This window comes from Chrysoperla carnea, chromosome 4 (assembly GCF_905475395.1).
Source record: "Chrysoperla carnea chromosome 4, inChrCarn1.1, whole genome shotgun sequence".
NCBI classification, from domain to species: domain Eukaryota; kingdom Metazoa; phylum Arthropoda; class Insecta; order Neuroptera; family Chrysopidae; genus Chrysoperla; species Chrysoperla carnea.
The window spans coordinates 62,747,591-62,768,038 of record NC_058340.1 but is presented as its reverse complement, the minus strand read 5'-3'; positions in this window follow the sequence as shown (position 1 = coordinate 62,768,038).

The following is a 20,448-nucleotide window of genomic DNA, read 5'->3' as shown; positions in this document are numbered from 1 at the left end:
AATTTTAACTGTGAATATGCAGTAAAAACTAAACTTGAAGAAAAAATGTTTCGATGATAATTTTCAGTAAATTTATTTTTTTAAATTTTGCTTATTATGCAAATTTCAATTTAATTACTTTATTTTATTACTGCCATAATTTGGATAATATTTGGAAAATATTTGGCTATCGAAACACATTCTTGATTTCATATTTTGTAAATTGAATGACTGTTTTGAAAGAACAACAAGATATTTTGTGCATAAATATATTCAAACTTATAAAGTTCGGTATTTTAATAGAGTGTAGAGTTGCAGTAGTAATAAAGCTCCAGGTTTTTTTTTGGAACGGAATCTTAACAATAAAAAACTTTATTGAAAACATAAGTAGAATAGTAAATTTTGAATATCAAATATTTATAACCAAATTTTTTTTCTTTCTTACACGTTTCTTAAACATTCTGAATTTTTCATGAATTTGATTAATAATTTATGAATGTAATTTGTGTGTTTATGCCTTGTACGTATAACACGATATCTTGTAAATATATGGTCTACAAGAATTTATGAGGTTTTGGTTACGTGAACATTGTGATTTTATGATTCTATTAGAGGCTGTTTGTGATACCTTTATATAAATGGCTCTTGTTATTGATTTCAATTCGGTTATTCTGTTTCTTATGAAAGTCGACTCGTACGTATAGGAAATTTGTAAAAAAAAGTATACTGTCAAAAATTAAATAGGTCAAGAAAACTGAAAATTATGGTAGCTTCGTTTCATGTTTCACCTATTTCTTAATCCAATGGAATCCAATCTAAAAATAAACTTTATCATCAGTCTTAAACTTTTATTTTAATGAATTATACAGCTGATGTTGATTCTGGTTGGTGCTTTTCCACATTAAAATAGAAAAACTAAACCTGGAAATTTTTTTTTATATTCCGATTATCACTAAACAACATTGGAAAATGTTCTCAAACTGTAAATTAGACGCTTCTCAAAGAAGATATTCGTGACATAAAATCAGAAAAGTTCTAGTTCTTAATTAAAAGAGAACTTCGAATTTTTACTCACTGTACTTTTAGTTCTGAAAACAGTACAAAATTTTGACATTCGTTTCCTAATCACATTATGGAAATCAAAAATTTGTTGCAAAAATTTAATGTTGAATTATGGTGGAAGCGACTTGAAAAATATTTAAATAGTGAATAATGAAGTTGAGAAAAATTAAACTTTTATTTTGTTCATGAAAATTAAGTATAAAATGTTTGCATCAGCGAAGTTTTACAATGCAATTTTTTATGTTTAGACAAAAATGTAATTAATATAAATTCAGACAACTCCGTTTAAGAAAAACGGGATCATTAAAAATTATTTTAATCGCAATTTTTGCGATAAATATTCAATTTTGACTTTAAGGACTTCCCCATTTTTTCAATTGTTTGACCATTGGTCAGTCTTTAATCGGAACTTACACTTACGCCAATTGTTTGAATAATAGTATCTCTCGCCCTTAACTTCCTTTGTAAAAGTCCTTGCACCATTCATCAGTATTTTATCAAATATATAAGTGGAATTAATCTTGAATGAGAAATATTGGACTAGGCTGTAAAGGTAAATTTACCCATTTTCGTGCTAGGGACTGATATTTTAGCCGTAGATGTCTTTATTATATAAAGTTACTTACCTTGAAGATGTCATTAACAATTTTAAAGGTCTAATGAACCTATTTTGTAAAACGCAAGATAATGTTAGCCTGTAAATATTACAGTTATCACAAACACCCATTAACATAGTTAGGAAGTACATTTCAAAGAAGGAAAAAAAAATCTAAGAAATATTTTAGTGCGTATCTGTTAATAATAAAATTGAAAATATGGTTATCATAATGGTATTTAACTGTCTTGAATATGTCATGATCGATATGCGATGTACTCTTGTCTGCTGTCCAAAAGTACTTCAAATTTAAATGCTTTCTAGAGTTTCACTAATGTAGTCGCTATTCGTTGTGTGCGTAGTCATGGTAGGGACAAAAAATCGATGCCAGCGCTTCCAGTGAAAAATTTTGGCGTTAAAGGGGGCTGTTATGACTAATTTGCAGTTCTTTAAATGTTAATGTTATAGAAATGTCAAATTTAAATTATTAAAAAACACTAATTAATTAAACTTAATGCATTAAAAATTGTGAAAATAAGAAAACAAATTGCACAAATATTATTTTTCAATGGTAAATTATTTTAATTATTTATTTAAATTTGTGAGACAAAAATATTAAATTTTCAATGTAAATCTTAAATGCAATCCATACAATTATATATGCATCCATACAATTCTATACTTAAAGTAGTGTATCGTTACCATGGAAACGAAACTCACGCACGGAGGGAATATATTTGCTCATAATACTTACTGAATATCTGTGGAAAAATTTCATTCTCATCATGTTAAGTTGAATTTCTATCAAAAGTATGCCATAGAAAATAATTAAAACTTTAATGAAAAACTAACGAGAAAAAAACTATATCATCCAGAAATTTGTTGCAAAACTTTCCTTACTCATTTAAATACTCTACGAGTCACCTTGAAACATAAAGTGGCTGGTCCGAGGGATTTTAAGGCTGAACGACCTTACCGATTTAGGTGATACTTGATGTGGAGATAACTTGAATACTACTTTGAACTTATGCTTCTTTTCAATATCTAAAAGAATGGAAAATGTATGTATGAAAATATTAAAGTATAAACAGAGAGTCAAATTTTTCTCTAGCCGCTTAGTTTTCGAAATAAAAATTCTTGAAAAACTAAAAATGCAAAATTCGTTTTTAAGAAAAATACGTTACTTTTTCAATATGTTAAGAGATAATTCGCTTAACTAACGCAGTCCCTGCGCTACGAATTTTTGTTAGAAGTCAAAATTCAAAAGGGATAAATATCATAACGGACAAACTTACATGAAAATATTATTTACGATCAAATCATTTTACACGCTTTTTTTATAAGCTTCATATGTATGTTAGTGTGGGAAACTTTGAATATGATTTTGACCCCTTTCAAAACATCGGATTAACTCGAAATTCGGCATACTTATCAAGGGCCGATGACAATACAATCATATAAAAAGTTTATTTGATTATCCTGATCAGAATTTTCAGGAATAACGATTTCTGAAAATATATACATTTTTTTGCGCTCCCACCATATTTATACTGAATTTTTGATAAATATATAATAGTCTAAAAAACTAAAAAAAACAAGATAAATAAATAAAAGTTAAAAAAAATCAAAAAACACGCTTTTGTTATAAAATAATAATATAAGAACTAAAAGGTATAAAATAATAATAAAAGGTATAAAATAAATAAAGGTATAAAGGAATACTGTTGATTTTTCAACAAGTTTTATAATTCATAAATAAAAATAATTTGTATTTCTGATTCATATTTATATGTTAAAAATAACACAAAAAAGAGAAATGTTGAAAAAGTATTGTAAACTACTTACATTTTTACTATTATCATGGACGTAACGTTAAGAATCTTTTTTTTTGTATATTTTAAATTTATTATTTACGGATTTATGATGGATTGTAATTTTCATTCAATTAGGCGATAATTTTGACAAGATTATAAAAATGTTAAATGGAATATAATTTGAATATTTTTTTCCTTCTTAACAATTTAATTACAATGATGTTCGTTACCAACAGGTGATAAAAATATTTATAAAAAAAATTTATTTATTACTACTAGGAAATTATCATTTGTTTGATTACCGTTGTAAGGGTTTCATATAGGTTCATAGTATGCAGGAACTACCAAACAGTCCGATGGATAGGTTTTTAAAAAGAGATTGAAAATCTTGTTATTACTTTTCTCAATGTGATACCGTAAAAGGGTGGGGCCCATCCCCGGCCACTACTCTATAAACCATTTGGAGCTGTTTAAGAACAGCAGGAAAGCTTTGACGTCGACTGAGAGGTCTTAGGTCGGAGAGGTCGTCAAAGTAAGGCTGGCTCAAGTAAGTCCATCTCCTCATGACAGTGCCAGAGAAGATGAGACATTGTCTCCTCCTCTTCACCCCTGTGACAGCTCCTGCAGTAGTCGTGATACACTGCCAGGCCTAAGCGTTCAGCATGCTTGCCGCCCAGCCAGTGTCCTGTGATAGCCGCAACAACTTTGCGAACAGAGGCCCTTGGAAGTGATGTAAGAACTTCGGAACGCCTGCGATTGTACTCAGATCATAGCTGTCTTGTAGTACCACAAGTACGTTCTTCCCTCCATCTAAGATTGGCTCTTTTTCAAGATATCCTCTTTCAGGAGCTACTTGCAGTTCGCAAATGGAACTCCCGGGTATTTATTGATACTTGTGTCCGGCAGCATTGTACCATTTCTGGCAAGCTCGTCGGCTTCACAATTTCCTGGAATGTCCCTGTGTCCCGGTACTCATACCAGGTTTTACCATTTTATAATAAAAATATACTAAAACTGTACCATAATATCTATTAAAAACGTATCAAAATCAGTCAGTTTTTAATCATTTATAACAATTAAATTAATAAATATAGTATACTTAACTGTTGTTAACTATAATCAAAATAAAAATGATGATTCGTGAGAAATTATCAATAAACACAACGGATAAATACAAGTAACACCTCTTTTTAATATACTAAAATTAAATATAAGAAAAACGTCCTATCAAAATATTCAAAGAAGTACTCAAAAAAAAAAAAACTTGAGAACAAAACAATTAATGCTTACTCAGCAGATTTGTTCTAAACTATTATTAGAATTCTTTTTTTTTTTGTTATTGTGTGTCTACTATATCATCAAAATATTTAATTAAATTTAACGAAATCAGTTAGAAAGAAGTGTATTTAAACTGCCTATTATTTTTCTTAAACATACGTTTTTTTTTCAATTTTGTTTAATAGATATTTATTAATAGAAAGTGTAAACAAAATATGTTTCAAAAATAAAAATATGTACATCACTTGTCAAAATAATTGGATACTATTTTTGAATGATTATTTCAAAAATTTAACTTTTATTCTAATTTTAGCTTATCTAACGCAAATCATATATACCACATCGAGCGTAAACACCAAAGTAAACGTAAAACTAGAACTAAAAGGCTAACGAAGGTTTTCAAAATGTGAAGACGATTTAGTCACGACAAAATCCGTCATTGAGCATGGAAATTTTTTGCTGGATCCTGTTTGAGACATGCTCCTGAACGTAAAAGTGCAGGTTGCCGGTCAGTAACGCGGTAGGATATTGTTTAAACCAATTTTTTTTAACAAATATGTAGTATTGATCAAATCGCTTCGTCCTGTAAAAATTCATCCAAAAACATCATGTAAAAATTTTTAGCCTTATTCCATTTTAAGTTTTTTATTGCTAATTGTTAAGAAAGCGCACGAAAAACCACCCAATAATAAAAATTTGCCATTTTTTACAAGCTAGAAAGATGGGATTTTCACAAATCAACTCGAAATAAAGTCAAATTACCAGAAAAGTTCATTTTCCACACCCGAAAAATTGCAAAAATTGTTTTTCCATCTTTCCGGGGAGTTGCGTTGTGGAAAAAGATATTTTTCGAATTGCTAATATGAATTTATTTCGAATCGATTGGTGAAAATCCCTTTTTTAAGCATGTATAGAACAGAAAATCCTTATCGTTGAGTGGTTTTTCGTGCGTTTTCTTAACAATTAACAATCAAGCACTAAAAATAGAACTAAGCCAAAAATTTATTTATTTAAAATTTAGCAACCCGGAAAAACAACCCGAAGAACTGAATCCAGTCTGATGTCAGAACATGATATTAGCCTACTAAACTCTGCTACTAGCAACCCGGAGAACTATACTCAGCCTGATGTCAGAACATGATATTAGCCCACTAAACTCTGCAAAACGAGTATTTAGCCATAATAGAATAAAATGGTCCACTGTACAGGTATAGGAGGTATTCACTAAATATTATATTCGCAATATCGCTCCATGAATTAGGAATGAATGATGTGTTATAGAAGTTTCCCAAAGAAGACAAGCGGATAGTTCACAAAATATTTTGCCAAGTGGCAGATGTGGCGCGGTAAAGATTTGGTCGTTATTCAACTTGAATGGAGAAATCATTCCACAGGATAAGAAAGGGAATAAAGAAATGAAAAATTTTGAGAAACTGTTACTTGAAACTTGGCCTGCGATTACTTACTGTACAAGTATGTACTAGCTTAACACAATAAACCCCAAACAATGAGTGTTATTATATGTTTAAAAAAATTTGCTTATGAAATCTCTCTAAATAATAAAATGATAAATATTTGAATCTATTCAAAAATATAATACAATAATTTTTTTCTAAATAGATATATATATTGAACATTTCGATTGTGATTCCAATCAAAAAAGATTCATCATATCATCTTCAAAGATGATATATTGTTAACTAGATATGTATTTAGGAAATGATCATTATAGTTATTATTTATAGATTCGTGTACTAGAAAAAAAATATCACTTTATTAAATCATTACAATGGGCGTCAATAAACTGTCAAAATTGTCAAATCAAAAATATTTATGAATTTTGTTAAAAGTTGATTGACTGACTGTATATATATGTGCATAATATCAAAAATCAAATTAGCTCATTCAATTCATAGACCACAATCCCATGCTGAAATTTTTCTGGGTGAAATGACCCACAAGGAAACATCCGTACATATTTAACGGTGCAGAGGTGAGACACCAAGGAATGCGATGTCCATCTTTTCACCTGTACCGCGGGAAACTGACGCCATAATGGTTAAACTTACTTTTACGTATAGGAGCATCTTTTTCAACATGTTGGGTCATTTCACTCGAAAAATTTTAACATGGGCTTGTATGCTTTTGGAGAAATATTTTAGACAGTCATTACATAAAAGAGGAACTTTTTTAACACTTCGCTGAATGAAATCGATTAAACCGCCAGGGATTAAATGCCTTTGGATACAATCTTTTACATAGCCTATTAAAAATGCGCAAATCGTCTGTCAAACAGCATACAATTTGTCCGCAAGGAAGATCTCCAGTTCTGTGTTAATTAAATTCTTCTTCCCCAAAACTGGAGTACCTTAGCGAGTGAATCAATTATTGGAATAAGATGTGACTCAAATTGTAACCACTGAAAATATTGTGTCATTGTATCCAAGTCTAAATGTATAAACTTATTACAAAACCGACTTTACTCGTCGCTTCCACCATTATTTCATAGTATTCTAAATTAGAGTCTTGCATTGCCAATGTTACGAGCCATAATTCACCATTTGAATCAGCCTTGACAAATTCACCAGGATCAACCGATTTTCGATTTCAAAATGCAAAAAACTTTTTCTAAGCGATTGTCACATGACACACCTATGCGCATACCTGCAGTTTCAACAATATGCTATTGGAGTGGCTATCATCAAATAGACATTGAAACAAATTGGCCCAACTGACCTCTCCTAAGTTCCATTCACGAAGACACTGGCACATAGGCAAAATATTATAGTATATAGTTTATTATTAATGACTTAATGTCCATTAATTGGTGTCAGTGTTGCGATCGGTTTAACTTCAAAACAATAAATGTGTAAAATTTGACGTATATATAAAAAAAAGTTCGTCATGCAGCAGCTGAGTAAGCTGAGTGAATTCTCTCTTAAGAATAATTAAATATAAAATTGCACCATAGAAATTTCAAAACTAATAATTATTATAGCTTATATATTTTTTAATTTATAACTTATATTTAAGGTAACGATTCATTTTTTTTTTCTTAACGAAAAAAATTTCAATTTTCTTAATATTGGTTAAGAATTAAAAAAACTATGTTTCAATCACTTTCTTTCCGATTTTAAACAAACTTCCTTTAACCAAAAGCAGCTAATAGACCAAATTCTGTAAAAAAAATTATCATTCCAAGCGAAAGATCGGATAATAGTTGTAATTTTCGATATCTACTAGCCAGATCGAGGGAAATATGAAAAATTTTTTAAAAACAAACCTAAAACAAAAGCAATAGCTCATTTTCCTTGAATAGGAAATTCGGTAAAAAAACAAGAGGTCAATAAAATTTAGATAATATGTTTAATTAAAAAACTAATAATAGAAGTTCCGCTTTTTTAAGTATAAATAAATATACCTATATTAACACAATAGTTAAAACATTCGTGTTAAAAAAATAAAAATATAAGATAGCAGCATGATGTTACCTGTCAGACAATAAATAAATAAATGTAAAAAAAAAACTGTGCTAGAAATTTTATGTATCAAATTAGATTGAAATATTCTTTAATAATTAGTTTGACAGATACTTAATTTAATTTTTTTTTGTTTATCGCATCTTAATTTCAATTAATTAGATTATTTTTATGTTATGCTTTAAATTCATTTAATGCAAAATTTAGATCAAGTTTAGGAATACTGGAATAGTAGGAATATTACAAGGTTCGAGTGGAGCTTTCGTTTTATTTGAAATTTTGTTTTTATGAACGTCATTATATACACTATTTGCTAATATTGGATAAGTTCACAAAAAATTATAACGGATTAATATAAATGTGAGATTATAACTTACTAATGACTCGATTGATACGAGCGATACGATTTTTACAACATTATAACGAATACTTGGACTAAAATAAGGCAAAAACATTGGGCATTTTTATAAAATAGCATTTTCTTGATGGCTTATGCAAACTGATGCATGTTTTCACAAAATTCTTATCCCGGAAAAATATCAAACTCTAATTTTAAAGCAGTATAAATCGACCATTTTCTAAGATATTTAAATTTTGTTTTATTGGTTCATTTAAGGACTAATTGCATGTATGTTAAAAAATGTAAACTTATTGTTCGCATTTGTCAGAAAAAATTTTCGAATTCGATTTCTTGCATATTCACGTTTGCTTTACGAATATAGTCCCAATTTGTTAGTCTCAATTTTTTTTAAATATGTTTTTCTTTTACCTGATTCTCAAAATGATCAGGAATTCATTACTTAATAATTATATTTATTTCTCTTTACTATAATGCTTCTAATTTGTTAATTCTCTAATAATTAGCTACATCGGCTTGTCAGTTGAATGTGCAATATAATGATACATAATTAATATGTATTTAAAATGACTCCGGTGTCCTCTGCCTTGATGAAAATTATTAATAATATCTGAACTATTTTGAAATTTTCCGCAGTTCATATAAGATTTTCCATTATACGGTTAAGCAATCTGTGGATATCATATCCGTTAAAAAGCTTATATCGCTTAATTGTTTAAAAAAAATATAATGTTATTGCTACCCACATTAAATTTTATGAGTTTAAACTATTTATAATAAGTTTTAAATATATTTTTGACATATTTCAAGTTTTAAAAATTTTTCTTAGACTTGAGATAAAAGAACCATCGAAACACTAAAAACTTTCAATAGCTTTAAAATTCTTCATGTAAGTATATTCTTACCAAATAAAAAAAAAATTCAATGAACAATGAAAAATGCTAATCTGACTACTCGAATATGGTTGAATTCGTGGAAAGAATATAATAAAAATGAATATAAGTTAAGTAAATGTGTTTCCGGCTATTCTCGTTTAATTTGTTTCGCCAAATTTTATTATAAAATTGGTAGTTTCAGGTAAATAATTATGTTCTTCTGTTTATAATAATTCTTAAATGGTAAAAACTATTTATTGTTTAGCTTTTCTGTCTTATAATCATATTTTCAACAGGCTTCAACATATATTATTTATAAAAATAATTAAAATAATAATGTTAATTTTTATAATTGACAGAGATTTATGCAACAATTGTTGTCGCATCTTTAACTATGTATGTAATTTATTGTCAACATATTTGATCTATTTATTGCTTAATATGACACTTTCTATTACAGGTCATAATATAAAGAAAACATTTTACAATATTAATGATTTATTTTTATAAAATTATATGAACAAATAGTGGTTTATTTTATTCATAACATAATTAATACCTTTTTAGAAAGATGTATATTTATTTATTTTTATTAAAAATTTAAGTATAGGTACACATGCAGCCTTTAAAGCTATTAAAAGTTCTTCGTGTTTCGATGTTTTTTTCCCAAATCTACCAAGCACTTGAAATAAGTCAAAAATATATGTAAAACTTCTTAATTATTGTTTTAATTATAAAAAATTAATTTGGGTAGCAATAATTTTTTTCATAATTGTTTTTTAAAACAATAACATATATTTTAAGCAATTAATGCCATAAAAGGTTTTGAGACAACCGAATCCTAATTTTAAAACTTGGAATTCCAAAACGACGATCGTTAAATGCGAAATAAAAAAGAATAACATAATTTTTAAATCTTTTATAATCAGATTTAGATTCGTTAAATGAATAAATATTTCAGTGAAAAATGTGAACATTTGGTATCCAATTTATAGCTTTTGCCTCTCTCTGTTCAATGTAAAATTTCCAAATAACATGGTGTAATATCAGAAAAATTTGTGGAATAGTATTCATTAAAAAGTTAACCATTGACACATTTTTCCTGAAGATATAAGTTAATAGGAAATTTTAATTGAATTTTTGGAGAATACTTTTTTCATCAACACTTACGGATCTGTGGATAATTAAACATTGCATCGCCGAAAAATAGTCAAAAGAATCTAACGAACGCTATGAAGAAAATAACTCCACCTTGACAAAAAAATTAGTGCGATTTTTTAAAAGCTTATAGATTAGATGAATATGACTTAATCTAAAAATTATAAACATTGAGATGTTGAATAAAGAAAATTTTGTGCGTCTATACCGTTAAAACTAAATATAATAAATTATTTTGTTATATAAATTGAACCTCCCATTGGTTAAAACCATCTCGATTTAGTACGCACACTTTATCATTAAACTATTTTGATATGTTAAGATAGAGTATGAGAAAAATTGAATGACTATGTTGATTTTGAATTAAAGTTTAAGCATTTTTTGGAATTATTTTAACGAATCAAAAAGGTAGGAATGAAGGGGTTATACCCAATTGCGCAGAAAAAACACGTTTTTTTGGGAAGACCATTTATTAAGATCCCGTTGTCCGATTTCAAAAGTTTGATATGGTACTGCTCCTGTATACGATCTTCTGGACGTCTTTCATAAAAAGGTATTCGGCGGTGAGCACCATACCATGGTTTGGATTGGGTAAAATGAAAAATCGAGAAAGTTTCTTTTGTCGTTGGTTGAATACAAGTATTAATCGAAGGAATAGTCAAAATTATTATTTTTGGCAAAATGATGGCTTCCAAAAAAAAAAAAAAAAAACAAAAAACAAAATTCTTCAAAAAATATAAATATCCAACTTCAAAGGGGTCAAAAATATCGAAATAATTTTCAGAAATCGTATTTTTTCGATTAATATTTGGGAGAAATATCGTTTACACTCAGTTAAAATTTTTTTTGATGCGTTTTCTTCGTGAATATTTCTTGGATCATTTAGAAATTTTCAAATAATATACTTATATGTAAATTCCGGAAATGCAAAAAATCGATTCTTTGAAAATTATAACTGGATATAGCCCCTTAATTGTCTAGATTTAAAATCTTCATGGGTAAAGAGTATTAAACATACCGTTTTTTGATACATGGAGAGTCAAAATTCAAACAATCACAAATTTTTTTGGAGCGTTATATTTACCTAAGGCCAAAAGTCACTGAGTCAAGTAAAGTTTCGTCCCTATTTTTAATGATTCATTTTCTAGGAAATGAAACTCAGGCATTATATCTTCAACTCAAATTGTGTGGAGCTTTTGGATAGCTTAAAAAGATAAAAATCTTTAAGGGTCCAAATGTGTGTATTATTATGCTTCTTTGAACTTTGATCCTCTATAAGGAGAGGGGGCAAGAGTTCTGTAGAATCTATAAATCAACTAATTGAAAAAGTCGAAAGCCATTTTATTTAAGGATTATGCGAGACCAATTGAGTAGACACTACTGAGAAAGACAGTTACGGGGTGTGGGAATGTTTGAATTGCGCCTGAAATTTATATTGTTTATTTTGAAATTTTCCCGGACTCTACACTTAAAAATCGCGGTTCTGACGTAGGTAGTTTTATCTGACTGGAGTTGTTAAAATAAAATGTTCAACATATCAATCAATTTTACAACAACTCTATAAATATCATTTTTATTTTTAATTTGGAAGTATATACTAGAAACAGTATAATTTATGTTATATTGTATTTATCGGCTCGCCTGCTGTTTTGTGATGGCGTACGTATACATAAAGGTGTTGAGGGCATAATTTAACAAATACTTTTCATCAATAAAATAATAATTTATCATAAATGCTGTGATATAAACGTCAATTATGATATTGATTTTAGTTAATAACTGTAATTTTTTTATTTACAATACCCAAAAAACATTGTTAAATATTATACTAGCCGTTGTCCGTACCCGCTTCGCTGGACGATTACTATTTTATAACATAACTATCTGTTAACTACCCGCTTTGCTGAGCAACATCCCTACTTTCACCCCTTCCCTCATATCCCCTTGAGTAGAGGTTCTTTTTTTTGTAATGTGCACATCGTGCTCTTTTATGGAATACCCCATTTGGGTATATTTGAAAATATTCGATTATTCCTCCTCACTTTTTCGTTCCACCTTACCACCCCTCGAAGGATAAAAATAGACAAAAAGAATCTTTGAAGCTGGTGTATATCTTATCAATATTTGAGCTTAATCGATACACAACTTTTTAAATTTTTGAAGCACATCCCTTTCAACCCCTTTCAACCCCTTACTCTGCTATATTATACATGTATTATATATCAAAATCTCACTCTTGAATCACTATATCTATTAGAAAAACCGCATCTAAATCCGTTGCGTAATTTTAAAGATCTAAGCATACATGGGTATTAAGGACAGACAGACGGAAGCGACTTTGTTTTATACTATTTTAAATACTCTTGTTAGGAATGTATCGAATAGTAAACATTACCTTCAATCCTCTGATTCTAAACACATTGCACAGTATTTTCCACCCCTTAACCCTCTTAGTGCTTCAGCTCGCCCTTTAACCCATCTATTCTATGTTTTAGATGTCTTCCGAAGGTATTCCTTTCTTAGAAAAAAGATTTCGAACATAAATCTATAATGAGCAAGGGTTGACTTTTACAAAGACCTCGTAAGTCCAGGTCAATCTTATAGTGCTGACTCAATACAACTTTTTATGTTCAACAACTTTTTTTTAAACTTTTTTTTTTCGAGTTACAACTCAGTCTCAAGTTAAATGGGATACCCTGTATAATGTGGTCTACCTAATTGGTCGGAGAATATTTTTTTCTTCTGATCATTAATAATATCGTACAACGAACATAGGTAGGTACTACGATGGGAAAAATGGTTCTCAAGGGATTCAATTTAGAAGGTATGCGACAGAAAAATGTGTCAATTTAATAAAATTTATATGCGTTGGTTTATCATATGAAAGAAAATCTAGATAATTTAGAAAAATTATGGTAATAATTTTTTGTTTCTTCATTAAATTACAACTTTATTCGTACGTAAAATTATCATAATTATTTTTAGTGTGTCAAATTATGGAAAAATATGTTATGTGCGTAATTTTATAGAATATCACAACTAGAAACACTGACTGAATGAAGTTCGCATTAATTTTCGTATAGTTTTTATAGAATACGGTTGCTAGATTGTATTAAGGTAATGATTTCACTCGAATCTATATGTTTAGACATGTGGTTGAAGTTATTTGTACCTTATTTTCAACTTTGACGATTAATTTTATTATAACTTCATGAATGTAGACGAAAAATAAAAATAAAATTTTTCGATATCTGACTTGGTTTTTTGAAATATCGAAATAGTTTTTTTTTTAATCGCCACTGACTCGTTTTGGAGAAATCTATGAAAACATATCATACATCTAAAGTCTATCATCCAAATCTAACTATGCCTTCTTTTGAAATCATTTATCGAACAAACCCCTCCCCCTAAAATTTTCAGATTTTATCTAGACTTAGCCCAACTTCATATTAAAAAATCAAGCCTGTTATCCAAATTTGGCTTGGCGCTAATACACCCTTAAAAATAAATAAACTTATTACTTCGTGGCCTTGTCCATAGATGCAATATTATATAGTGTGCCCCCTGATATATACTTGTAAATTTTCTTATTTTAAATTTTAAGAAAACAAGTCATTCTTTTGCTTATTCTGAATAGCATGTAGGCATATTTAAAACTTCTTAATTTGTTTTGCTAAAAGCAGATGGGAAATCTTTGATTGCTTATACCTTCTTCGTTTTTTAATCAATTTTAATTTAATTTTCAAATTTTGTCACGATATTAAGTCTACGGTAAGGTAATTTTGTCATTTTTATGGATAATATGGCCAATTCGACATCAGGTTTATCCCCTATTAAAAAATCTTGTGGTTTTGCTCTAAAAAATTCACTGGTTTCGTTTCAATAAAGTCTGGTGAAAAATTGATCCCTCAGATCAAAATTTTAAGAAATGATTTATACCTCGACTACACTTTCTCGACTATACATATATACAATGCAACTTGAAAACTTTTGTATAATTCAACAACTTGAATACTTTTGTATAATTAAGCAACTTGAATACTTTTGTATAATTAGCGTAATTAGTTTAAAAGCGTGCAGAAAAATAAATTCTTTACATTTTACATTATCAGTATAAAACGATTAATACGAAAACAAATGTTGAAACCCACTATAATTATTTAGTTTTTCTTAATATTATTATATTAAGAAAATGTTATATGCGCATAATTAACATTCAAACAATATTAATCGTATTTTCACAGCGTGATTTGAGTGAGTTAATTGTAAAATATGGCGGGAGGGGGGTTGTCACCATATATAACAATGCATGTATTGTTAATTTTTACAACATTAACGCCTGAACATAGAAACAAAATAAAAACTGATTAGATATAAAATCAAAAATAAGCAGGGTGTCCAGAAACATTATTTTTAGATGTTAAAATTTCTGCACCCGGTCTAGGGCAGGAGAGAGTTCGACAGGACAGGTAAATTGAGATGGTTTGCAACTCCAAGGAAGAGAGCCAATAAAATGTAAAAAGAGAGCCAATAAAATGTAAGACGTAAAAAGTGAGGTCAAGTTCATAAATGAGCAACATAGGTCAATTGGGTCTTGGATCCGTAGGGCCCATCTTGAAAACCGTTATAGATAGAACAAAAATTTAAATGTAAAAAATGTTCCTTATAATTTCCCCTTCCAAATCTATCAACTTCTTATCTCAATCGGAAATAGATTTTTCAAACTCTGTCTCGTAGCTGATAATAGATAGATAGGGGAATACTTTAAGTTAGAAAGTTGTTCCTTGTCAAAACATGAACAATTCAACGTCACCAAAATACAAAAAACATACATTCTTTCATATAATTTTACCCACATTTTTTTATTGTAATTGAAGATTCAAATTTTTTCCAATTAAATTTTTTCCCAATGAAACATTTTCAATTTCTTTACTTATGCTTACTTTACTTATAGATACTGTAGTATCTGTCTCTATATCATACCAGTATTTTAGTAAACGCCATGCATTTCTTACCACGTTAATAGACCCAATTAAAAGAAAACTATATATTAGACAAACGAAACAATAAATTAAGAATATAGGTCCTAACTATTACAGTATCTACTAACACTCTCTTTTTTGTTAAATTTTGTATATTTATATAATTACTAGGGCACTGGGTTTGTTAAAATTATTTCTAATTCAAATAAAACAAAATTATTTATGTTAAATAAACATTTAGTAGTTTTTTGGTAGATACATCAAGCAGTCGATGACCAGATATCCATCCGTTTGTCTAAATTAATTCAAGAGATGACTGACTACATTGGATAATACATAGATACTCGGTGCTAAAAAAGGTAAAATTAAATTTTGAAAAAAAAAAAAAGGTGTATAAGTTTTAACGATGCTATTAAAATCTTTTAATACTTCATCAATTTTAATGAATGTAGTTCCATTTTCGAGTTAATTTTTTCCTTTAGTGACGAACAGTAACAAGCAGGCCAAAATATATCTTTTTCGAGCCGAAAAAATAATATTTAAGAAAATTTAGAAACATAATTTCTCCTCGCTATCTTTTAAATATATTAACTTCTCAGTATAGGAAGTTATTTTGATGGGTCCGATTTTTGAAATCGAAATTTCAACATATTGTTACGTTTCATGGCTAGGACAAGGCTTAAACATCAATTTGGAGAAGAAGTAACTGTATTTGTGTTCGTGTCCATTGTTTTCGTCATCGGTATCAAGCGAACTAAAATGATATCGACTTCGTTAAGGTGTCGACCGAAGAGTATTAATGGCAATATGATTCGAAAAGAATTTAATAACATTCGGTCGAGTCGTTTCGAGGCGGGCGAGTTTATTTTTTAATTTCAATATCGCACGAACAATAAATGATATCAACTTCGTTAAAGTGTCGAACGTGCCGTGTTTCCTGAGGGAAACTAGGTGCACTTGGTGACTAGTACTTCCATGGGGATGCGAAAATTTCACACGGACCATCAAATTAAACATATAATATAGGGTATTCCACTATTTTTAAAAGTACTTCAAAATGTTGTTTTTGCTAATAAAAAGCCACCAAAAATTGATTTCGGAAAAATACACACGCTTTCTTGCCAAAAACTTAAATTAAATTTTAAACCTTTTTTAAACTGTCAAAAATGCGGGCATCCAATTTGATGACGTAATATGGGTATCACTATACGAAATAACACAAATAAATTTGAAAGATATATTCATAGACATCTGATTTTAATAAATATAAATGCTTATTATCTATGGATATATTATACCCAACTGTACACTGAACTAACTGAAGGTCTATGGCTCATACCGATATGACATCACAGCAGGGCTTGTCCGCGATTTAGATCACGTGATATACAGTTTAAAAATTACGATTTTTAATTTTAATATTTTAACAGAAAAATGTACTTTTATGACTCGAAATTAGAATATTTAAGTATATTTTTACCTAAATTTTAACTTTTTTCAAATTTCATAATTTATTTTTGACTAACGATAATTCCCTATTTTTGCAATTTCAAAAGGAACGATCTAGGATTTTAGGCAGATTTTGTTAAGAAGTGGATGATACTGAAATTACCATTTCAATGTTAATTGAATTTCGACATTCCGTGCTAAAGTAAATTCATGCAACTTTTTGAATATTCTGTATTTAATAATCTCTCTTTGTTCAATAAAAGAATTGAATGTGGTGAACACTTGACTTCTAAAATTTACTAAAAAAATTTTACTCACTAATTTGTTGTGTATTTGCCACCTGATTCAATAATTTGTTTATTTGACCTAAGTAAACATAACTTAAATATTTAAGTATAGTATTCTTCTATTTATTATTCTTCTATTTATTTGTGTAACTAATTGAAGATCGGATTTCTTAGATCATTTTGGTTAGTTAAGGTAGTACAAGCGCCAAGGCAAGTTTAAACATGTGGTTGAAATTATTTGTACCTTAGTTTCAACTGATGATGAATTTTGTTATTATTTCATTTTGTCAAGTTATAACATAATTCACCATTAAAATTGAAAATATATTTATTTTTTTTTAAGTTATTTTGTTATAACTTCATGAATGTAGACGAAAAATAAAAATAAAATTTTTCGAAATCTGCCTTGGTTTTCGAAATATCGAAAGCTAAATAAAAAAACAAAATGGTATCGAAAAATTTTATTCTTACTTTTCGTCTTATATTGTCAAGTTAGAACAATATACAGCATCAAAAATTAAAAAATATATTTATTTAAATTTCTGTCCCCCACTACCGTGTTCATACATCCTTAATTATTCGGGCACAACGGGTTTTTTGTTTTCAATAATTTGTTAAGGTTTTAACTTTGATTTAAAAGAAAGTTTTAAATGGGCTTTTTTGGCTTCAAGATGAATAAATAAATCCTTTAAAATTTTTATACCGTATATTTTAATGCATTTATATTTTATACTATAATTAAGCCAAATTGGATTCACTGTAATGTACTTAATTTGGTTTCGTGGAAATTTAATTACGCAATCCATTTTAACTTTCTTGGTGAATTCGAGACAACTGAGTAAATTTTTGGTGTTTCAAGTTCCAAGATGCTATTTTCAGCATGGCATATTTAGTTTCTACTGCGTGTTTTTGAATAAATGATTATAATTCAAGCATTTCGAAATAATAAACATGTTCCCGGAAAAAAGCATGCCTACTTTCGAAGTAAGAGATAGAGCAATTTAGAGTTCTTTTCGAAACATTTTTTTCAAAATTCCAACAGATTGAACCGAAATTCGAAGTCTTTGACACCCATAAACAGTTCTCAAGAAAAGCTTTTTTAGATGAACATTCGTCATCATATCATCTCTTGAATTATGGCTATCTATGCAAAAAAAAAAGAGAAAATCCAAGCTTTAATACCAAAATTATGAATTTATTTTAAAAATAACATTGCTTTGTTAAAAATTTTCTATTTTGGTGATGTTTACAATCATTTATATTTAATATTGGTTTGATATATACTCGTAAAGATGAATAAATTATTAAATATTTGATATTCAAACTTTATACAATGAATATATTAATTATTTATTATTTTTATATTTATATTGATGAGTAATTGACCATTGTTTTAGAGTCACTGTACCAATAAAAATGCTTTGTTGTTGATCACAAAAAAAAGACCACACATACAAGATTTAGATGCTTTGTTTACGTTAAGTGAGGTATTTAATTGTGTAAAGCGTAGATTGAAAGATAATAGAATAGGGTATTCCACTATTTTTGAAAAAGTACTTCAAAATGTTGATTTTGCTAATAAAAAGCCACCAAAAATTGATTTCGGAAAAATACACACGCTTTCTTGCCAAAAACTTTAATTAAATTTTAAACCTTTTTTAAACTGTCAAAAACGCGGGCATCCAATTTGATGACGTAATATGGGTATCACTAAACGAAATAACGCAAATAAGTTTAACAGATATATTCATAGACATCTGATTATAATAAATATAAATACTTATTATCTATGTATATATTATACCCAGCTGTCTACACTGAACTAACTGATGGTCTATGACTCATACCGCTATGACATCACAGCAGTGCTTACCGCGTCTTAGGTCACGTGATATACAGTTTAAAAATTACGATTTTTAATTTAAATATTTTAAAAGAAAAATGTGCTTTTATGAATCGAAATCATAATATTATATTTTTACATAGATTTTAACTTTTTACAAATTTCATGATTTTGACTAACGATAATACCCTATTTATTTCCATATATATTTGGAGATACATGCACCGTTCAATACTCAACTACTCAATAATAATTAAGACAAAATAACATATTTTGAGTGTGTATACGAATAGTATGCATTTCGCATATATATTACAAGTAAAGTACATTAGTAAAATAAATACAAACAAGATATTCTCAAAATAATAATATTAATAACTAAATTATTAAAATAAAATATGAAATATTTACAGTCTACTCGATTTGTAATGTTAACAATTTAAATTGAACATTGAATAGTTAGTTCTATCAATCTTCTCTATCAGATAATTTGTATACCCTGTAAATATAAAATTAATTAAAATATATTAAATAAAAGGACAAAAAAATAAAAAACATTTTTTCGTAAATAGATATATATTATTGATTTCTTGTATGGGGTCGCAAATTAAGGCAAAACTTTGATGTCAGTTGTCTTCAGAACTATAAAAGGTAGAGAGTTGAAAATTTATATCTTTGACCAGGTCAATTTAAAAACCAAACACATCTGATAATATTTAGATCAATGGGATCAATTTTGGGGGAAAATTTCATTTGGAATTATGTTTAAAAACTTGTTTCAAAGCATCTAGAAATACGGATAGAAATACTTTCGAAAACCAAAATAAAATAATGGCAGAAATGCGTTTGTTTTTTAAACTTTTTTAATTTATTAAAAATAATGTAAGCATTGGCATTCAACACTCTTTACAGAGTACTTCAACAATTAACTCTGTGAATTGTTTATTTTCACTTGTTTAACTTAAACTTTAATTTTATTTATCCAGTTTATCCATATGACTGAAATACTAAATTAAAGAATAAGACAAGTTGCCAAATTAAAAAATTTTTCGGAACGGAACCCTGAACTTGCACATGAAACATATCTAAGAAAACTCTCCATTAAATTACGTTTTTTCTTAGAACCTTCTCAAAATTGAACCGATTTTGAGGTTCATCGCTTATTTTTTTAGGTTCTACGATGCCACAGACAGACAAACACCCGTAGCGGTCAAACTTATAAACCCTTTTTTTGTTCGGGGGTTAAATTGTTAAAATTAACTGAAACTGAGAAAACTTTGGAAACAGCT